Here is a 9,308-nt window from a genome sequence, read left to right as displayed (position 1 = left end):
GTTCACTATCATTAGTAATAGAAGTGGAATACTGGACTTTATTCAATCATTTTCAAGTAGAAATACATAAATAGTAAATAGATATAGAAATACATAGAGAGAAATACATATCATGGTACCATTTGATGTGATGCTTCAAAATCAGCTCCATTAATTCAACTATACTTTATATTTATAACATATATTCAAACATTCTAACACCAAGATGTGCAGTCTATTATTCCACAAATACCTACAACTCCATTACATAGTCATTTACTTATGATATGAATAATAATTTTAGCAGAAACATTCAATTCCCTATTCAAAATAGCTTTTGAAAAATGGTAGTGCATCACACAATTTAAATTCAGCGTTCAGTATGATTTTTAATTCTGTACAGGAACTAGTCACAACTATTGAAATTTTATAACAAGAGATTCTCCACAATTTACATTGGTAGAAGTGTTTCAACTTCCTTCATCAGCCTGAGGCAAACTTCTTCGTGCCACGGAGGAGTAACGCATTGTACACCAACGGGCATGTCAATACTTCCCATACATGCTTTTTTGAGGTGATGATCCCATTGATCCCCATAATGCCCTTGTTGACTTTTCAGTGCCTCTATATCTTGCTGTGTGACTCTTGTCACAGGTACAGTGCCAGCAGGGCAATTGGCCACAGTAAAAGGTGTTGCATAACTCATATTAGCAGTCATATTTGTCACCATACCTTTAGGACATGCAACTAACGGATACACCGGACAAATCAATGCATCGATTTTATATTTTTCCTTCCACTCTGACCAGAATTTCATCTTGTATCCGTCCATCCATGCTGTTAATTTCCAGAGCTCATATGCTGACTTGTCTCCACCTTCATATGCCATTAAATCTTTTCCCATTCGAGCAGATTGGGTCAAAGTGAGAAACACTGAATATAATTTTCTCAGAACAGGTGACATTTTCCATCTCTTCCATAAACGAAGTAAACGTTTATCGACAACATCATACTTTAAACGTTCCAGGTTGGTGCGACCTCCATCCATGTAAAAAGCTCTTGTCGTCATTTCCATCAAGAGTTCCATATCAGGAATTTTATATGGCACTAATATATGACCTGCTCGTTCCAAAGCCTCCTTAGTAATTTTAACAGCTCGTTGGCAAGCTGGAACTGGTTTCATATATCCATCATCACAGTAATAACCTATTCGTAATGGTTTGCTTGAATTGAAAACCTCCTCATTGAACTTCATTGGAGGAACATTTTTGTCCAATTCAAACATGGTGTCACACAGTAGAGCTCGCATTGCCATGACAATGGTGTCGACATCCCTCGCCATGGGGCCCAAGGTTGCAGATATAGCATTCTGACCAGGTAATGAGCCTGTCAAGCCGGCAGAGCTTAATCTATGCTTTGTTGGTTTCAATCCACAAATTCCACAAAAATGGGCCGGGACTCGAATGCTTCCTGCTATGTCAGTGCCAAATCCAAGCACAGAACCTCCCGCAGATACAATGGCACTTTCTCCTCTTGAGGAACCCGCCGGTGAGAAATCATGATTCAAGGGGTTTGATGTCTCACCATAAATTGGATTGCTGGACTCAAAACTAAGCATCATCTGTACACAATTGCTTTTAACAAATGGCACTGCACCGAGTTGCTTCAGGACCTCAGCAAGAACGCAGTCTCTCGCTGGAATGTCATCAAGATACATTGCCATTCCTGCAGTACTTGGAGTTCCTTTGGTTTTCATACATTCTTTCAGACTGACAGGAATTCCATAAAGTGGAAGACTGTTTGGTTCCTTGTCAGTTAAACTAATTGCAAAATCTTCACAATCCTTGGTTATCTCATTCACACAGTTAATTTGGCCGGTCACTTTGCAGGCTTCATAAATATAAGCTTTCAGAACATTCACAGGATTTAAACTACCTTGCTTTAGTCGCTTTAACAACTCAGGTCCTTTTAAATCCAATATTTGTCTGACCATATCTTCATTCAGTTCTTCTCCAAGTGAATTCAATTTCTGTTGAATATATTCTTGCTCCGCTTCTCTTTTTTCAGCAGCTTTCTGACGCAACTGAAGACATTTCTGTCGATAACGAAACAACCAAAATAAAGCACCAGCTCCTAGTATAACCGCTGTACCTCGTTTTCCGCAATACTCCAATCCCTTGCTACCAGCAGAAAAGGCAAAATAATGCATGATTCTATGCCTATTGCCTAATTTAACTGTTTTCAAAATGTAGATACAAATGACATTCTAAAATCACGAGTAAATAACTGTATGTCAGTCAGTCTTAATATTTAGAATGAACTCAGCAGTATTTTAGACTCAATTCCATTAGTACTGATGATAATATGTTGATCAAAGTAAAAACAAAATACAATGAACATACAGAATTAGTTTTCAAAAAAAATTTCCACAGATTTCCGACTACGTCATCTAAATTTCACGTCCCTACAACGTCACAGTGACGTAATAGGGCCCTTCAAAATATGGGGGCCGTTGTCCAAGACGTCAGTCGATCTCAAAAAATCCAGCAAGCTACATTGTATACAATTTTATACTCTCTCTAGTTTTCTCGGTGTCGAATCATTACGTGAAGCTCAAAATCAACATGAACTAACGGCAATAATCAAATTTGAATATACAACGGCAGACGAACAGCATTTCTTAGCAATTAAGCGAAGGGTGATATTATAACACCACACATTTCCTAAAAAGCAGTTTACGTATTCGCTCAGGCCTAAGTCACGCCGGTGAAGTCAGGTTTGACAACCACTAGATTAATCCCTTTCCACGAAATAGCAAGCATATTAGTGAGCTTTTGTGGATCATACTCATAGTTTTTTCTTTTTCAGACAAAACAGGATATATCTGTAAAGATAAAGTTCATGATTCATAATAATTGATGAGTTAAGTTAAATACTTGATGAGTATACTAAAATCCAAAGAATGTACGAATGGGACAATTTAGTCTGTCTCATCTTGGTATCTAAGCTAATAATAAGTACTGATTCTGGGTTGGTACATTCGTATAAATTATATTATTTGTTTATGACATTCTTTATATGTTTTGTACTTTTGTTGTTCTCTGATTTATCTCAAATTTCGACTGAATTGTTTAATAACATCCATCCAATGGCCGATATTATAGGCCTATCATATTGAATGCTGAATTATCAGAATATAAAGATATGTTACCTGAACTTAAGAAAGCTTGATGAAGGAATATGCAGAGAAACAAGATACAGTCCTAAAAACTGCTTAGATTCATGATGACTGCATTACCTACGGTAATTACTAAAGGATAATCTGATTGCATAAAAAAACAAAAATAATTTATAATAATTCTGGTATTTTGGCTTGTTGATACATATTCCACAAAATGTGAACGACAATTGCTGCATTGCAAATAACGTGTTTTGAAAATAAAATTATACAGAACATGAAGAAATAATATGAATGATTGCATTAAATGCATTAAACAACATAGTGCTGATTGCTGAGCACGATTGCACAATTATTAATAAACAAGAGAGGAACATATTACTCTTCCTAATAATAATAACCACACTATATATGCACCAAAAAGAAGGCGACTGACTGATTTTGTGAAACATTATTCCAATAGATGGAAAAGTTTATTAGCATTCGTATTAGAAGAGAAACCCTATGCGAAATAATATTTGAAGAATAATTAACTAATAATACATTACAGAATTTAAATTATGTGTTGATTAGCTTTCATGTATGTATATAAAAGGAGGTACAAAAAATTTTTTTAAATCTGTACATACAACCACTGAAATTACCTATATGACAGGTTTATCAAGTAGGTCTATAAAAAAATAATATACCAGTAGATATCGAAAAGTGTTGCGACGCTCACTATATGTCTTATATTCTAAAGAATGGAGTGGTCCAAATACTCTTTTCAACAAAGACCCAGGGGTTCTATAACCACAGTATCAATAATTAGAAATGATAAAAAATTAATCAGAGATTAACACACCTATAACACAAATTAAATTAATAACAAAGATTTTTCACAATTTACATTGGTAGAAGTGTTTCCACTTCCTTCATCAACCTAAGGCAAACTTCTTCGTGCCACGGAGGAGTAACACATTGTACACCAACGGGCATATCAATACTTCCCATACATGCTTTTTTGAGGTGATGATCCCATTGATCCCCATAATGACCTTGCTGACTTTTCAGTGCCTCTATATCTTGCTGTGTGACTCTTGTCACAGGTACAGTGCCAGCAGGACAATTCGAAACAGTAAATGGTGTTGCATAACTCATATAAGCAGTCATATTTGACACCATTCCTTTTGGACATGCAACAAATGGATGTACCGGACAAATCAATGCATCGATTTTATATTTTTCCTTCCACTCTGACCAGAATTTCATCTTGTATCCGTCCATCCATGCTGTTAATTTCCAGAGCTCATATGCCGACTTGTCTCCACCTCCATATGCCATCAAATCTTTTCCCATTCGAGCAGATTGGGTCAAAGTGAGAAACACTGAATATAATTTTCTAAGAACAGGTGACATTTTCCATCTCCTCCATGAAGGAAGTAAACGTTTATCGACAATATCATACTTTAAACGTTCCAGGTTGATGCGACCTCCATCCATGTAAAAAGCTCTTGTCGTCATTTCCATCAAGAGTTCCATATCAGGAATTTTATATGGCACTAATACATGACCTGCTCGTTCCAAAGCCTCCTTAGTAATTTTAACAGCTCGTTGGCAAGCTGGAACTGGTTTCATATATCCATCATCACAGTAATAACCTATTCGTAATGGTTTGCTTGAATTGAAAACCTCCTCATTAAACTTCATTGGAGGAACATTTTTGTCCAATTCAAACATGGTGTCACAAAGCAGAGCTCGCATTGCCATGACAATGGTGTCGACATCCCTAGCCATAGGGCCCAGAGTTGCAGATACAGCATTCTGACCAGGTATAGAACCTGTCAAGCCAGCAGAGCTTAATCTATGCTTTGTTGGTTTCAATCCACAAATTCCACAAAAATGTGCTGGGACCCGAATACTTCCTGCTATGTCAGTGCCAAATCCAAGCACAGAACCTCCCGCAGATACAATGGCACCTTCTCCACTTGAAGAACCCGCTGGTGAGAAATCATGATTCAAAGGGTTTGATGTCTCACCATAAATTGGATTGCTGGACTCAATACTAAGCATGATCTGTACACAATTACTTTTAACAAATGGCACTGCACCTAGTTGCTTCAGGACCTCAGCAAGAACACAGTCCCTTGCTGGAAAGTCATCAAGATACATTGCCATCCCTGCAGTACTTGGAGTTCCTTTGGTTTTCATACATTCTTTCAGACTGACAGGAATTCCATAAAGTGGAAGACTGTTTGGTTCCTTGTCAGTTAAACTAACTGCAAAATCTTCACAATCCTTGGTTATCTCATTCACACAGTTAATTTGGCCGGTCACTTTGCAGGCTTCATAAATATAAGCTTTCAGAACATTCACAGGATTTAAACTACCTTGCTTTAGTCGCTTTAACAACTCAGGTCCTTTTAAATCTAATATTTGTCTGACCATATCTTCATCAAGTTCCCCTCCAAGTGAATTCAATTTCTGTTGAATATATTCCTGCTCTGCTTCTCTTTTTTTGGCGGCATTTTGCCGCAATCGAAGACATTTCTGTCCATTACGAAACAACCAAATTAAAGCACCAGCTCCTAGTATAACTGCCGTACCACGTTTCCCGCAATATTTCAATCCCTTCATACCAGCAGAAAAGGCAAAATAATGCATGATTCTATGCCTAATTTAACAGTTTTCAAAACTTAGATACAAATGTCATTCTAAAATTATGAATAAATAAATGCTTGTCAGTCTTGATATTTAGGATGAACCCAGCAGTATTATAGACTAAAGTCAATTAGTACCGTACTGATAATAATACGATGACCAAAGTGAAAATAAAATAGCCTACAACTGTACAATGAACACAATTTGTTTTCAAAAAACAAATTTCCACAATGTAGGATGTCACAAAAGACTCCTTACATTTTCGAAAAATAAATTTGAGTTGGGTTGCGCGAGACTAACTTCCTATCTTTTCTCTATGCCAGTGGATCCGTATGCGTATACTGCAAGGATACTGTAGCTGGAATAAACATGACTATTCTATTCAATTAAAGAGTCCAGCTGCACACTAACACAAATGTATTTCTGTAACGTTTCGTCCGACCAGAGTCAGACTTCCTCAGACAAGCAGTTTACGAAACATTTTAAGGTTTTGCGCAATGGGTAGAAAAATAATATAAAAATGTAACAATTTTTACTTCATAGTAAAGCATGGAAAGATGAAGGAACAACACACTCGATTTCTATTCCCGGATTCACATTCATGTTTACACCAGCGTTTAAACTTCTACGATAATTATGACGTTTTCCTGAAAATCCCATCATTAACATACATTATGAAAATATTTGCGACGATCAAGATAGCCTACATCTCTGTTTTGATCAGTAAAACACATTTTGATTGAAAGTGAGGTGAAGTGAGACATCATTTTGTGAGTTAACTTTTTAATGCATCTACTATTTATGCTGAAGTCTCAAAAAAGGATCTGATCAACTCTATTTTTACCTCACTACAGTACTATGGAATTACAATTGCCAAGTTGGGGGAAAAGTGATTAAAACTCTGATTACATTTATTTAGTGCTAAACTAAATTCAATCTATCACGTGCGTGGGTAGACAATTAAAAACTGAATCCTAATTGTACCATGTGTTCCTAATTTGATATGGAAGTTCCGTTGCCAGGTTGCTGTGCAAGTGCATTTCTGTCAACTGTAGTCAGGTACCGGTACCGTACCGGTAGTGTGCTGTTCTGACTTTGACTGTCTTGTACCTTCATCTATCTGAAAGTGTTGTGTGGAACTATACCTACTACATCAGAACAGTAACTTCAAAACAAACTACCGTTATGTAGGTACCAGTAGGCCTACTGAACTAACCAGACCTAACGTTAACTTATCGGTACCGGTACCGTAATTCCAGAATTCTGTAATTCAGAACTCAGCGATCTTTTTAAACCATGTAACCTCGGTTCAGTACCATTTGACTATTGAGTCCGTAGGATTTATATCTTTATACATTTCAAATGTACGGTACCGGTACAATTTTCACGGCGTGAACAACTGAATGACAACATTTGCATCGATTGATTGATTGACAATCAAGCAACCGAGATTGAATATAATGAAAGCTTCAGGGGATATATATGATAGTAAGCAAATAGCTGAAATTTAAATACCAATATCGGCCTGTTTGCGGTATGCGATAACTGTATAAATTTCATTCCAAAAAAGTCTTTCTCGCAAAAAACTGCGAACCCATTGTTAATCTTGAACACCAGCAGACAACTTTTTTTTTTTTTTTTAAATGGATCCACAATGTGGATTATTCAATATGTAAATAATAAATAAATGAAATATAAATAAAGATATATTGTGTACCGTAAGTGAACAAACATATATACCAGTAATATCAAGATAATTCAATCAGATATAATATTCCAACTTTTTGTAGCTAAGAACTCAAAGTTCACCCTGAATTTTGGGTAAATTATAATTTTCAAAATATGTAATTGAATTTCAAAATACCGATTCTAAAATATTAGATATAAATTCTCAGGATTGTTCGAAACGTTTAAACCTATTGGATATCAACATGCTGTTATGGAAAAAAAGGACGCAATCGATTCAATAGACCTTTCCCCAAGCATCGACTTCCTTGTTTACAACGTGACATAGGCTAATCAGCAAGATGCAAAAAATGACGTAACAATGTTTCCTTTTCGCTTCCGCTCAGATACTTTTTTCACTCAGACAGATTTTCAAGTGTGGTCGTAAACATTACCTCGTTTTCGCGTTTTCGAACTCTATTCGTTAGTTTTCACTTGTGTTTCGGAAACTTAAATATAAATCAGATAATTCAATGATCGTTTTAATTTACTAAATTGGTGTAGAAATAGCTGCGATAGACCAGGCTAAAATTCTTTACCGATATTTTTAAAAACAGATTGTTGTATGCCATGAATCATATTGATGGTTTAAAACACATACCCCAGGCGCCATTTCGCAAAAGCACTCTTAAAATACCCGACTTGGAATGGTAACCGGACGAGAGGCCGTGGTTCGCCATATATTTTTTTTTGTTTACGCTGTTGATGGGCGCCGGATGCTTCTAGTCACTTCTTGGCTCCTGTTTTTTTATTGACCTTAGCTGATAAGCCGTCTTATCGGCTTTCTATAGCCCTGAACATTTTGCAATGGTGAAGTATAGGAAAAAAAATTCGGGGGTCAAAGGTCGGGGAAAAGTCCATAAGGATGGCATGCAGATTGCAGATATCTAAATTTCGCCAAGTTCGAGCACGCAGAGTTTGATGTGAAACAATATTGAGTCTTAATATTGGATGTTTGTACTTATTTGCACAGTGTTAAAATTGCAAAGTGTAGTGGCAACCGGAAAGTTCTTGTGAACATTTGCATCATATTTACACATGAAAGCAGATCGATCCTACCCACATATTTATAAAAAGGGTTCTAAAGGATTGCCAAGAAATAGATTTTTTCCAATGTTAACAAAAATGCTAATGCCTGCGGATGGAAATATTCGTTGATTTATTGATTAACCTTTAGTCTTGAGTGAAAATATAGGCATTTGCAACTTCAAATATGTGCCAACACAAAGTTTACAATTGAACGAGTAACTAACTAATCAGGTGGTTATGTTTTTAAACCTAAAACAACTAAATACACTGGTAATTGAAAAGTTCAAGTTTCGCGCCATTTATAAAGCATATCTTTGTTCAAAAAGGATCTCTGGAAAGCCTACTGGGAAGAGACATTCTTGGATTACCCAAACCACAGGAATCCGTTTTGCCGATTGACCATCCGGAAGATATTACCTTGTCGGGTCATTGCAGTGGAGGGGGAGAAATTGCCAACGTTGTGGTTGACGGAATTATTGACGATACTTACTCGTGTTGGCCTATTTCTAATTAACGCAGGTTTTAGTACAATGGAAGTGCTATTGTTTGAATAATGTTCCTACTTTATTGTGAAATGTTTCTGTATTGACCAATTGATTCTTGAGATTTTTCGTTTTTATATTCAGAATCTGACTATTTATAGAAACAACTCGTAGTAAGTAGTATTGCTGTTGAAAACAGATGCTTTTTACCTACTATTGAATCAATCGCTCCCAAGTCGTTCAACATAAAATTGTCTATTACATCAATTTATTTT

The 9,308-nt window shown here is 36.2% G+C and overlaps 2 pseudogenes; both read right to left on the bottom strand.

The window, feature by feature from the left end:
• Positions 1–430: 430 nt before the first annotated feature.
• Positions 431–2,188, bottom strand: LOC120336174 (vitamin D3 hydroxylase-associated protein pseudogene; annotated as a pseudogene).
• A 1,114-nt stretch (positions 2,189–3,302) lies between these two features.
• On the bottom strand, positions 3,303–5,859 carry LOC120335467 (vitamin D3 hydroxylase-associated protein pseudogene; annotated as a pseudogene).
• Between the last annotated feature and the right edge of the window lie 3,449 nt (positions 5,860–9,308).

Source organism: Styela clava, chromosome 2, assembly GCF_964204865.1.
Source record: "Styela clava chromosome 2, kaStyClav1.hap1.2, whole genome shotgun sequence".
Classification (NCBI taxonomy): Eukaryota; Metazoa; Chordata; class Ascidiacea; order Stolidobranchia; family Styelidae; genus Styela; species Styela clava.
Note: the sequence above shows the minus strand (reverse complement) of the source record. Positions and strands in the feature narration are given on the sequence as shown.